We start from the raw sequence: 14,028 nt of genomic DNA on the forward strand, positions 1-14,028 counted from the left end.
TGCAGCCAGACAGGCTGCAAGCTACAGGGGGAGACTAGCTAAGGAGGAGCTGTTTAACCCTTTTCTCCTTGGTGACTTTACCATTAAGGTGATTTACACAAGAAAAAAAATAAAAAGAGGGTATAGGGTTAGTAAGCACCTTCCCTACTCCACACCCCATCAACTTATCCCAGCCACACAATATTTCATAGCTACAAATTAACTACACGCAATGGAGCATCACACGACACTGGGCAGCATGTTTATGAATCAAAGTTTCGTAGCATTTTTTCCACCAAAATTTGGGGTGCTGAGATCAGACCATATCCTAAAGGCTTGCCAAATTATCTCCTCCACCACACTTTGGCATACACACACCACAAATGTGAATGGTTCCAATACCTACAGATCTGCAGGTGGCTGGCCACAGACCATAAGTTTTGAGGGGGGGGACAACCCCCATTACCACTAGTCGAGGCACAGGGAGCAAGTTTGCTACAGACACATCAGCTACAGTCCCACTGAAACAGCAGCTGTAACACTGAAGCACTGCAATAAGAAGTGCTTCTTTAATGATCTGCATCCCCCTTGCCGGCTCCTACCACCAGGCAGAACACCAAGTGGAAGCATTGTTCAAATTCTAATTATTTCCAATAACCATGATTTCTACTCCAGCTTGTTACAAAAGCCGATCTGTTAAAAAAGGTGTTATTGCTAGGTTCATTCAGAGGTGACGGTTATAGGGAAAGGGTGCGGTGCTGAGTGTATTTCTTGCATCGATTTACAGATGTTGGTGGCAACTCTGGAAGCGGTGGGGGGTTGAAGCTGGCATGCAGCAACGACCTTTGTTTCCTGCACATGCAACCCTGTCCTTTTTGGAAGGCTCAGAATGACTCCTGTCCTTGGGTTCTCCTTCTGGCACTTCTGGCATCTATTCTTTGCATGCAGTCACCTAAATGATGTACCCTGTTCGCTACAGTCTGGAAGCGAAGATGGAGATGAAGACATTCTGGTAGTGGAAGGAGGAGGACCTGGTTCAGCAATGGTTGCCTAATTAGCACCATGTGAGAATACCCAACACGTAATTTGAGAAGATGTGGGTAAGGGCTGATGCAAACTTCATGCAGTAATTACAGCAGTCAATGCCTTGAATATATAAATCAGGGCATGTATTTAAAGCAGTGCTGGATGCATGGTATTGAGTCACGCTGAATTTGCTATTCCCAGTATAGGTCTACTGCATGTTCCTGTGCAAAGGCAAATCTTAGAATTTGTGGTCCTGTTTCTATGAACACTGGTTTCGTCCATAGAAGAAACGAGCTTGCTGCATAATGTCTGAATGGGTTCTTCTAGCCAAGGAATAGGAGAGGCTGATCAGTAGAGGTAAACTCAACTGCACGTATGTATGTGTAAGTGCACAAACATGTGTGTGCACCTAGATAGATAGGGCACAGGTGTACAACACTGGATTCTTCAGCAGACTGTGAATATACATTTTCACAATTATTTTGGAAATACAGAAGAACCAGATTTCTGAATCGGGCGCCACAATGTCACACCATAAATTTAAAGAACCATTCTGGGCTAGTGGTAATAACAAACGAACTCTCGAAATTATCCACTCTGTCTGTGGACAGAGAAATTGGTGGTGCGTGGGTGTTTTCACCAAAACAGGGGAGAGGAGAAATTATTCAACAGTTAACATATAGGAATATAGGAAGGTGCTTTCTACCAAATCAGACCATTGGTCCATCGAGTTCCTTATTGTCTGACTGGCAACAACTTGCAAGGGTTGGGGAATTCCCAACCTTATCAGGACCTGCCGAAGATTGAAGCTGGGATTTTCTACATGCAAATCATATGCTCCACCACTGAGTTACAGCTCTTCCCCTTTCTTGGGGAGACCATTTGCACTGGCGATAGCACGGCTTCCTTCTTTTCTCCCTAAGGTTCTTTTTGTTGCTGCTGCTGCTGCCGTCTTGTTGCAACAAAGGTGCAAAAACTGTGTCAGCAGCCCAGCCACCATTTTTGCATCTTCCACAATGCCCTAGACCAAGCGTCATTCCAGGGCATGGTGTGGGGGGGGGGGAGAATGGCGACTGCCACACACAAACACAAAATGAATAATAGTAAGAGAGAATATCTTGATTTTTGATACTCCTTCATAATGAACTTACACAACTGTGCAATGAACTATTTATTAGATGTAGCTACTGTTCAGAAGATTATACCAAGGAAAGTATCAGTACCGTAATGAATCCCACTTAAAAGTGGGCGAACTGTACAGCAAGGGTGTTTGATCCTGGATAAACTTAATTCAGTTGCAGGTTCCCATTTCCAAAGGCTAGAGCAGCAGTCCTGTAACTAAAAGGTTTAAGTTTAAAACTTTTGCTACTAATGAATGTATATTGACTCGGAAGTGGGGATGAAGCTGTACATTGTGTATATTTCTGACTGTGATTCTTCTTCTTTTTCCTTCCCTTTTTATGTATTTCTTTTGTTTTACAAAGCCACAAAGGCTGTGATTTGAAACACAAGTGGATTTTTGAGCCCTTTCCACCATTACTCCGCTGAAATCAACTGAAATCCAGCTGTTTTCACCCCAATGAAGAAACTGTATGGGTGCCCATATAATTTCCATTGAGCAAGTCAGAACAGCGAACAGTCAGTTTTCAACCTTTCTCTTCACACTTTAAAGGAGACCAGTACTGTACATTTTTTTGAATAAATCACAAGATCACTTACCGCCATCGAAGGCTGTTATTGCCCATTGTGGTGAAGTTCTGGTCATTTACAGGTAAGATGTGAGGTAACACACTGGGATTATGAAATCTTTTTAAGTAAGTATTGAATATAAGATATATATTAACATCTGTTGGTGCATTAAATAGGTAGAAATCAGGGACAAATGCATCTTTGGAGATGCTGTAACCTCTCTAGTTATTTGAAGTAATTAAAAAAACTGCTTTAAGAGGTAAGTAAACTGAATAAATGACAGTGATAATGAAAATAGAGCACATTAAGAACGCTAGAATGAATGTGTTTTCATGAACAACCTTTCAATTCCTTACCCACTCACATTGGAAAAACCCCTATTGGGCTTAATGGGCTTAATTTTAAGTACTTCAATACACACTTACAAGGAAGTAAGTCCATTTGAACTCTAGGTATACATTTATAGTATAGTGCTGTTACATACTGAGTACTCAGACTGCTGGAATTCCACTACCCTATCAGAACTAAGTAAGGAGTTTTAAATATTGTTTTGTTGAATGGATGGTATTTTCATACACATGCAATAGTCTGCATTACATTAGCAGATGGACAACATTATAGGTCTCCTCTTTAAATAGAAATTTTAAGGAAATGTTTTGTTACACTATATCAGTTAACATGTTACTCAAGTTACTTTGCCATATGTGTGCAGACAATGTTTCCATTGAAATTATTTAGAGAATGCCATTACTCCCGCCCCCTGCCCAATACACATACTTTCTCTCATAAAAATGCCTTCAGTGGGTCAGGGGAACTTTTAGAAAGAAAGTTACTAGGTGAATGCACCACTGAAAACAAAAACAAATGAATAGAAAATCAATTTACTCATTGGAGTAAACCTGAAAGTGTAAACCTAAAGCACTTCACAAAATTACAGATGTATCTTTAAAAAAAATAAAAAATAAACAACAACACTTTATTTGCATTCCTCCCTCCCTCACTGCATAGGTTTCACTCTCAATAACAGTGTTTGCTATAAATGTATTATAATGGCCATATCCATTTCTATATTGCATGGCTGGGCACAGAATACTGGTTGGTATGTGAAACTAGCTTGCGTGACCTTCCCACCCTTTCACCTAAGAGATTTCACTAATATTATTTTAAAACGACATCAACGTTCTCTTTAACTGGCCAAATTTCAGGCAAAAGTTGCTGTTGTTTTCAAACATCATTAGTGAAATTTGTCAGGTGAAGAGGCAACAAGGTCACAACACATCCCTACTCAAAGCCAGTTTCATTGCTTTTGCACCAGGTTTCCATAACCTGGCACATTTTAGGCTGGTAAAAGCAGTTCTACACCAACCAGTACTCTGCGCTAAGCTGTACCATAAAAGAATCAACCCGCACATTATAATGCATTTATAACAAACACTTACCGTGCAAAAGCTGCAGGAAATATTTTCCTAATCTTTATCAACATTTTGTTAACTTCCTGCAAAACTCATACCTATGCATCACCTGTTCAAGATCATCCAAAACCGCTTTGAATTTGGTTTCAGGCAAAATTTCCTAGTGACTCGACTCTAAATATTTCTTGTCTTTAAGGCAACAGTCCTGTACATACTTACCTGGGAGTAAGCCATTGAACTGCACATCATCAGACTTACTTCCAAGTAAACAAATGTAGAATTGCACAGTTACTCATCTCCTTTTAACCAATTCACAGGCCACATCGAAATTTTAAGTGCAGCTCTGAAGGCATAAACACCTCAGTGTTTCACCCCAAAGTCCAACTTTATGAAAGTGTTGTTTCTCAAAACAATGTAATAGCTGCCTAACAAGGGGGATAACAGCAAAGTAAATGACTTGATGCTTCTTACAAATGGGTTATTGAATTACCTTGGAATGTTTATGTATGTTCGTCTAAACACAGTAATCTTTTTTTTTAAAGGGGGGAAGCACCATGCAAGACACATGTGTGCAATGCCTTTCTATACACTCCACACTTTCTAAAAATAATACCTGTGGGAACTGTCACATAACTGTCATAGTATATGAAATGCACAGCACATGAATACTAAAGTAAACTGTGAGCTTGACAAAACTGCAAAGAGGAGCAGATAGTGGTGCTTGCAAATGCATTGCGAGGGACAGAGAGAAAATACATGTCAAAACGGGTCCTCGCCTGGCTAGAGAAAGGGGATATTGTTTGCTTGGGTCTTGCCACGGTGTGAGGAGCAAGACTCCCACCCTTCTTCTGCATGCAGTTGAAGAATAAGCCTGCCGTGCATTGCGTGCAGGCTCCTTGATTGGAGAATGGGGAAAGGGGGGGGACCTGGCTGGAATCCAGACAGGCTGGAGTAAAGCGCTCTGTTGATCATTATGTCTGGCCTTCAGGTGTCTCAGCTCACAGTGGGCGGTGGTTGGGGGAGGTGTAGATAACAGTACGGCAGACAAAGAAGAGGAAAAAATAAAGAGTGTTGCTTTGTGTGTGTTTAAAAAAGGTTATGAGATATTTTCACGCCGAGTCCTCCTTTTAGAAAATGCATTCCTTGGGTTCCTTTCCCAACAAACCACAGCAAGCGTAGGCTCTGCCCGCGAAGATTTATTTCCAGCTGTAATTAGGAACGTCTGGAGTCTCACTAAACCATTTTCTCATTTTAATTGAAATTCATATTTCAAGGGGCGTTGTTTTGTTTCGCTGTGGGTGAACCTAGAAACAGTTTGCATGTCTCTCTGTGTGTTAGGTTTTGCTCTGCACTTTCTTACAGACCCTGCTTAGCTGGGTCTGAATCAGATTTCTATTGTCCTGTTCGCCCTCCCCTCCTCCCCTCCCCTCCGTCCCAAACCGCTCCCCTGTGAAGCTAGTTTCAGAATGCAACTTTCTCATAAAGGGTCGCATTTTTCTACTCTTTAGTGCCTGGTGAGAATTCTTTATGCGAGCATAAGCTGTAAATCAAAGTGCCTTGCTATACTCCGAGACTCTTGAATTCATTTTTCCCCCTTCTCGGGAGGAGGGGAGAAAAAGGGGGCAAAGAAGGAGAAGAAGAAGAAGAATAAGGAGTAGAAACTACACCCCCTTATGCTTTGTCTGTTGCTCCTGCTTGAGAACTCGTAAATCTCACGCAGCAAAAGCAACTTGAATCACTCGTGGTGTGTGTGTGTGTGTGTGTAAAAAGCACCAGGGAAAGGCTCCTTATTATGAATGTCTTCTGATCGCCTTGTCTTCTCTTTCCTCTGATCTTGTGCTATGAAGAGAGTCCCACACCCCTTTCCTTTTTCTTCTTTTCTTCTTCTTCTTCCTTCTTCTTCTCCCAAGCCCGTTGGGAATTCAAGCAAATTCAAAATCAAAGGCGAGAGAATTCCAATGCATGTCTATGTGTGTTGGGGTTTCTTTTTTTGGGGGGGGGAGCAGTCTCTCTGCCCTAGGTGCAATTAAATTATCCTAGGCAGGCAAATAAATAAATAAATCGCTGGAAAGAGATTTATTTATTTATATGCCAGGAAAGAAAGAAAGAGAGAAAGAAAGAAAGACATCCTACTCGAAAGGGGGGGTGAGAGTGGAGTGGGGGGGCTCTTGCCCCATAGACCCTTGTCCAGAAGAACCTGCGAGGCGTTTTGTCCCCGAAGTGTCTCCGGGCGGCCTCATTATCATAACTGTCAGATGCCTGCAAAGTGTGGCGCGTCCTCCCCTCGCCAGCTGACTTGGCAAAGTTTGTCCCTCGCTTCCCCGACGCCCCACCCGGAGCGCCGCACCTCACTCAAGACCCCCCCCGAGAAAGGAAGACGCGGAAAATCAATAAGGAGCCGAGCGTCCTCGTCGTCCGTCCCCCCAAGAGCCTCTTTCCTCGTCGCCGCCGTCCCCCCCCCCCCAGCCAGCCAGCCAGCCAGCCACCCCACCTTCCCCCTCCTCGTTTTCCCTCACGAACAAAGCAGGACACTGTCTGTGATAAGCAGCGGCGGGGCTTCGCAGACTTTTGCCCTGAGGGAATAACTCTGCACATTTTATATATATATATATAAAAAGAAGTTGAGGGCTTCTCGGAATATCGGCAGGCAACCCTCTCTCCCCCCCACCCCCGCAAAGTCTTCTCCTCAGGAATGCCCCCACCTGCGCGCCAAAGGCGGCTCCGTGAGGGGAAACGTTTTTTGACACATGCCCGGGACCGAACCCGCCGCTCGGAGAAGAAAGAAGGGGATGGGGGGGGCGACGAGGGACGGGACTCACCGTTTCCCGCTGAGGCGAAGTCCCTCCGGCGTCGTCCGCGAGCTGGACGCGGCGTGAGAAGCATACCAAAGATGCAGAATTCCCAGGGGTTGGATGCGTGGGGGGCCGGGGCAGGGTCTGTGTCGGGCCGGGCCGAAGAAGAAGAAGAAGAAACGGAAAGGAGGGCGGTGGTGGGAAAGTCTCCCTTGTCCAGCAGCTGCCGCCGCCGCCGCCGCCGCGAACGGGGCGCTCCCCTTTGGCGCGCGCAGAGACATCCCACCGCCGGCGCGAGCTGGCCGACCTGAATTGAAGAACTAAATAGCGCCCGTGTGAAGAGACAGGGTGATGGTGATTGTTGGAGGTGGGCGGGCGGGCGGGCGGGCAGGCGGGGTGGGGTGGGGAGGGGGGGGTCTAAGCATCGTCACGTGAGGCGCGACGCGCTCCCCCATTGGCGGCGAAAGCATAACTTGGGCACCCCTTCGCCTTTCTCCGACGCGTCGCTCGGCGAGAGTTGGGAGTGCGCGCGCCGAGGGAGAGCTCGTCTGTCTTGTCTGTCTGGGTCCTCCTCCTCGCCGCCGCCGCCGCCGCCACAGTCCGTGTGGAAGAATGACTGTAGGGTTTCCGAAGGGGACGGGATTAGTAGAGGCGCGAGGCGGCGAGCGTGAAGTCATTCTCCGGCTGAGGCGGGAGGGTGGGTGGGGATTGGGAGGCGGCAGGCCACCGCCCCTACACGCACACGGGGACACACACACACACATACACCACGCGCGTGTGTGTATTGTGTGGTGAGGAAAGCGAGCCCCGTCGAGGCGCGTCCGTAGCGCGCGCTTTCCACACGGGGCTTCGTTTGGGGTCTGAGGGAAGTGTTTGAAGAAGAAAGAAAGAAAGGGGGTGCGAAGAAAGAAAGAGAAAGAAAGAAAGAAAGAAAGAAAGAAAGAAAGAAAGAAAGAAAGAAAGGCTTCCGTTCAGGGTTCACTTAAGGATTTGGGGGTTTTGGTCGACACACCATGAACAAGGGCTTCGCTTCACGCTGAGGAATTTCTCCCTCAGAAGAGCGTCTGCGCGTTTCATAGCCTGTTGAACAAAAGGAATGCGCTTCCGCACTATTCATATTTTCTCACTCCCTTTCAAAAAAAAAAATCGTATCGTATTGCAACTACGAATCTCTCAAACGTGTTCCCCCCCCCCCAATGAATGGAAAGTACGTCCAACTTTGGGCTCCACTTTCTTTTAGGAAATCTGGCAAACGTGGTCTCGACCTTTTTAACCAACTCAGTCTTTTGTCTTCCCTCTTTCCTCACACATGACCTGTTATCTTCCACATTTTCGCCCATATCTGCCTGGAATTTCACTTTGTCGCCTGTCTCTTTGTAGCACACCCGTTTCTAGCCACTGCAATCATAGAAACTTATTATTTCCTTACCCTGAAAGAATTCCTTATACGTTTTGTATTGGCTGACAAGAAACAAGAAGAGTCTCGCTGAACTGCCTATGTATTTATCAACCATGAAATATATTTTTCCAATATTCCTTTACACTTGGATAATAAACCACGAATTGATACTGGTTTTGGCATGTGCTTCACATTTTCAATACACCAAAAGGTAGCACTGATTGATTTTGTCATTCATTTGAAACTGTTTTCTCTCAATATGTACACACATTCTTTTCAAAGGTGTTCGCAGATCTCAAAAGGGATTCATTTCTGGGGCTCCCTTTATCATTGAGTTTTCATTATGTCAGAGAAACAGCCTTGGTTTTACATTAACGTGACATCCAGGAGACATAAATCCATCACATTAATTATGGCTTTGTATTAGCTACTGGCTAAAAACATTAGCCCCTTTTACTGGGTCACAGACGAAAGAGTATGTGTCATCTGACTACCTATGTAAAATTCAACCTCACCATTATTCTGTGTAGCACAAAAGTCTCATGGTTGGACAAACACAAATTCAATCCGCAAGAGGTTTGTAAAACATAATAATGGCATGATTGCAATAACGAAGCATTTATTAAGATGCTAATTGGGGCTGCAAATGGTATTCAGCTCCAGTTCAAAATCTGCCTGTCTCAATTTCTTATGCTGGCATTGACCATAACTTAAAATAGCACATAGTCAAGTGTGGCCGCCTCAGATTAACTCTCGCCATAAATGCCAATAACTGGAAGCATTGAAAAGAGAGAGAGAGAAGGGATATGCTGCTGGAGGTGTCTCTAAAGTGAGGCACTTTGTTTATGAGGTGAGAGGTTGGGGTGGAAAGACTAGCAAGTGTAAAAGGAGCAGCTGTGGGGGCTGGGAAAGCAGAATAGGACGGCCACAGAAATCTGTCTTACACCAAGTCAGGCCATTAGTTCATCCAACTCAGTACTGCCTACACTGACAGGCAGCTCTCCCAGTCCTACTTGGGGGTTGAATCTGCAACCTTCTACGTGCAAAGCAAGGGCTCTAGCACTGAGCAGCTGTCCTTCTCCATCTGCCTAAGCACCCACTTCATGCCCCCAATACAGTCAGTAGACTGATTTCCTCAGGGAAAGGGAAATGTCCTGAATTTAAGCCAGACCCAGGCGGAGAGCTAGTATTCTGTAGGCGCAGTAAATGGACAGCAGGGAAGTCCTTGGTTCAGCTCTCGCCAACAGCTGAAATTGGGAGTTAGAATGTACAAGCTAAGTAACTTAAACAATGGAGAAATGCTTTAGGACCCACACATGATATTCATTTAGATTTAAATCTGAGATTGATTCAGCAAAAAATATATATGATATTTTGGGTATGTTGGACTCAACAATGTCTTCTGTGGAGGTGACAGCTGAGACAGCTCAGTTGGTAGAGCATGAGACACTTGATTTCAAGATCATGGGTTTGAGCCCCACGTTGGGCAAAAGATTCCTGCATTGCCGGGGGTTGAACTAGATGACCCTTGGGGTCCGTTCCAGCTCTATGATTCTATCCTATGATTCTCTACAATAAGGTGTTGTTTAACTCAGATATATGTTGGAGGTGAAATGCCTCCTTGACACTTGTCCTTATGATAATCTGCTTTTTGGTCTGAAGTTGTTGTCTGTATTAATCTTGTCTTGGCAAATTCCTATATTCATGGACAGTCACGTACTTTTAAATGGCACACCTGTAGTATGGGGACAGGGCAACAAAAATGGATTTTTATTAGAAACTTATATTTGAAGCCTGGGAGGATAAATTCTCACCATCTATTATGCAATGGTCTGAAGGCATCATTGCCCTTGCCACATTTGAACATACTTTATATAAGCATCAGCTTCATTTTGATAGCTACTTGGACATTAGGAAGGCATATCTGTATGTCTAAATTAAGAAGGATGTTTCTTGTATTGTGACTGAACTGATTGCTTTGTTTTGTTCTGTTGTTGTTGTGTGTTTGTTTTCCATACTTTTGGGTTCCCCCCTTTTTCCTTTAATAATTTTGCAATAATAAATAAAACCCCAACCAGTAACATGCATTAGGTGGCCTTAGGCTGTTGTTTCCCTTGCACACAAATACACACATCTGCAGCATGGGGTTAATAACTCTGACCTACTTTACAAGGTTGCTGGAAGGTTTACTGGGATAATGTACTGAAGCAATCTAAACACTCTGAATCACTATGTATTATTTATATTATTATTAAGAAACATAGAATGATAAAATTCCTCAGAAATGTGCGTTGTTGTCCAATGTGCAGATACTATACCACCTGCACATGAGCAGCTAGAAACATTATATGTGCTTACATTGTGTATTTGGGGCCTCCCAGATGCCCTTAGAGGTATAGGTCACTTTTAGCTTTTGAGGCCCCTAGCCATAATAATAATATTTTTAAAAAATAGCAACACAGAAAAGCAAAATAAGGCATGCAAAAAAGTGAATGGTTTATTTATACAATCAGCTGATCGGAGAGGACATGCTCGTCAAGGCGTAATCTTGTGCCATCAGACCCGATATATTTTTCTTAGTGCTTATTGACATCTTAAAGGGTACTGGTTGTTTGAATTTTGTTCCGATCTTTACATTCTTAACCTTGAAAAATGTACAGTTAATGGGTTTTCTTGCAGTTTTGAGTTTTTTTCCCATTCATTGTATGGAATAAAACATTTTTTGTTGTTGTTTTACATGTGAAACGTTGTTGTTTTACATTTTGTTGTTGTTTTACATTTGTTGTTTTACTGATAAATAGCGAACTTGAATATTGGAAGTTGATTCTTCTCTCTAAAGGTCCAGTTGTAAACAATACGAAGTGACTATGTGGTTGTGTACAATGCTGTAGACTATATTACTGGAGGCTAGTTTCTACACATACACACACACCTTCTGTCTCTATCCTCCTCCTAGACAAGCAAAAGGAGTCATCAGAATTCTAGGAAACATTCCAGCTGAGTAAAAAGCCTCAAGGAAGGTGTGGAGCAAGCCAGTGAGGCATATGGCCCAGAGAGAGTTCTGACAGTCAGATAGAGAGGTGGAGGGTGGGTGGGTGTAAGTTTGGTCCTTGGACCTGACGTTCACCACCACTCTGGTAAAAATGGCTTCAAAGTGCTGGTGTTGACCTATAAAACCTTACATGGCTCAGAACCTCAACACGTTAAGGATCACCTCTCCCCATACAAACCAACCCGGACTCTGCACTTGTCATCTAAGGACCTTCTCGATGTCCCCCATCCTGGAGAGATTAGATGGGCCTTTTCTGTGGTGGCTCCCCAATTGTAGAATGCTCTCCCCAGAGGGGCTTGCCTGGCACCATCATTACATGTGTTTAGGCACCAGGCAAAAACATTCCTCTTTACCCAGGTCTATGGCTATTAGATAATTTATGACCTGTGAAAGTGTCAGGGAGAAGACTGTTATTATGAGGACTATTTTATTATTAGGCTGTCTGCCAGTATACTTTTTATTATGCTTTTTATTACGTTTTATCATTGATGTTCTGTAATGTGTTTTAAATGGGATCTTCTGATAAAGGTTGGAATAATAATAATGATGATGATGATGATGATGATGATGATGGATTCCACCAATCCCATCTTAACATTCATTACCAGTGACCCAAGGCAAGGGTGGCATGAAATGTAATGATGTGATCAGGGTTATTTGTGAGGCAGGAATTTTCATGTTGCCAAGGTTGATATGGGACCAGCCCATGGAGGTAAGGTTTTCCAATAGCCACTCACTGCCTCAGGCATATATGAACTGTGCTTGTGACTGTTTTAGTGATATTCGCTTAAAACATGCTCTTAAAAAGAGAAGAAAAATCCTCCCTATCATGACTTGCTAAGACTGTACTGGTTTTGACAGTTTCCCTCCCTCCTTGATGTTTACCTCTGAAAGTATTTATAGACTTTATCCTCTGCGCTCTTGTCATCACTTCAGCTGGGCATAGTTTTCCAGGTATAATTGCACAAGAGGCACGTTGCAGAGCTTTTATGTTCTTAGCTTGTGACCTAATGCCTCTCCAGCTAATTGCTTAGTTCACTATGCCTTTGCATGGATAGTTGGTCGGATATATATATATATATATATATATATATATATATATATATATATATATTCTTTATTGCTTTACATGGAGAAGTTATGTTCTTATTCAAAATATGTAAAGAAAACATTAAAAACTGTCAACTTGGTACTACCCAGTTCTCACTCCTTATAACCCCTTAATCCTGTACTTCTTGTCCAGTTTCTTTAATCAACCTCAACAAATATAATTTTTAAAGAGAAGGTAGCAAACATAAAAATCCTCCTCCTACAGGCCCATTTCTGAATGAAAGCTACACGACTGATGGATTCGAGGGGCAATAAAGGGGAAGCCAGATTAATGACTGCTGTAATTCATAGCAAACTTTTCATCCATTTCCTCTCTCAGAATGCCTGCTTGTCTCAAGGACTTAGCTGGAAGTATGCCTTTATTAACAGTAGATGTATAATGTGATTTCTGATTGATTAACAGTAATATTGCTAGTCCGTGTATGACACCATGGTAGGTGTTATGTCCTGGATAAAGTAACACTGGGCAGGTATCACCAGCTCGGACACAACGGCCGCATTTATTGCGGGACTTATTTCCTTTGGCTATTTTAGCCTTCCAGCAACAGGGCTGAATAATGGCATTCCACATTTCTGTGCCTTCAGCAGGAGTACCAGGAGAAGGAGGATGGGATGGAGGAAAGCAAGTGAAGATCCCAGGTGGGTCATCTGCAGAAGCCATGCAAGACTGGTCAGCCTGTGTAAGAGAAGCAGGAGACAAACAAAGGCAGCCATCTGCTTCCAACTCATGGAACACTTCATGGTCGGCCATTTTGTTGCTTCCCTTCCTCATGTTCACAGTTTTCCCATGTGTGCTCCCCTCTTCTCTTTCACTCTCTACCCCACCCGCCTAACAATCTTTCCACGTGGATCCATTTCCGCCATGGTTTTAATTTTTTAAGTAAAGGATTTGTTATATAATGTATTTGTCGTTGTGAAGTCACTTTGAAGACTGGGATCAAAAGGTGGGATACATTTTGAATCAATAAATATAATGCATTCACACATACACATTGGTGGGTTTTAGGCATTTGGGAGGAAAGGCTGCTGTTGCTTTTTCCTAGAAGACTGAGATTGTTTTTAAAAAAAAATTAAATAAAATTTGCTATTTAAAATTTAAAAGCAAATCTCTCCCACCAATTTCGCAAATATATATGTTGAGAGCCTACATTGACCATTAATGTTTTAAGATGATGTAAAATGACACTATAAACTCAATATTATGTTTTTGTTTGTTTCTTTGGTTGGTTGGTTATTTATTGCAAAGGCAGAAGACTAGGATTCTGATACTACTTCATGTTACGACGACTTACATGTAGGAATGGGAGAAATTCAGTAGTTCCACATTAAACTGCAAACTCCAGGAGGGCATCAGGATGGTGAATTTTTACTTTCATAGAATCGTAGTGTTTGCTTTGGACTGCTCCATTCTTCAGCTTGCAGCTCCAAAGCCCAAGCCCCAAATTCTCAGCTGCACCTCTTCCACCATACTATAGCTTTTGGATCTGGAAAACTCGTTCTCTTCCTACATGGTGTGTGTGTGTGTGTGTGTGTGCGCGCGCGTGTGTGTGGTTGCACTCTCTGCCACTC

General features: G+C 43.3%; 1 long non-coding RNA gene across 1 annotated transcript in view; it reads right to left on the reverse strand.

The window, feature by feature from the left end:
* LOC310765448 overlaps window positions 1-7,199 on the reverse strand; it is a 101,954-nt gene extending 94,755 nt beyond the window's left edge. Inside the window, exon 1 of the long non-coding RNA XR_014549594.1 lies at window positions 6,926-7,199. This is a non-coding gene — a long non-coding RNA (uncharacterized lncRNA). The remainder of the gene's footprint in view (window positions 1-6,925) is intronic.
* Window positions 7,200-14,028: the final 6,829 nt, after the last annotated feature.

Source organism: Podarcis filfolensis, assembly GCF_964270895.1.
Source record: "Podarcis filfolensis genome assembly, chromosome: 6".
NCBI classification, from domain to species: domain Eukaryota; kingdom Metazoa; phylum Chordata; class Lepidosauria; order Squamata; family Lacertidae; genus Podarcis; species Podarcis filfolensis.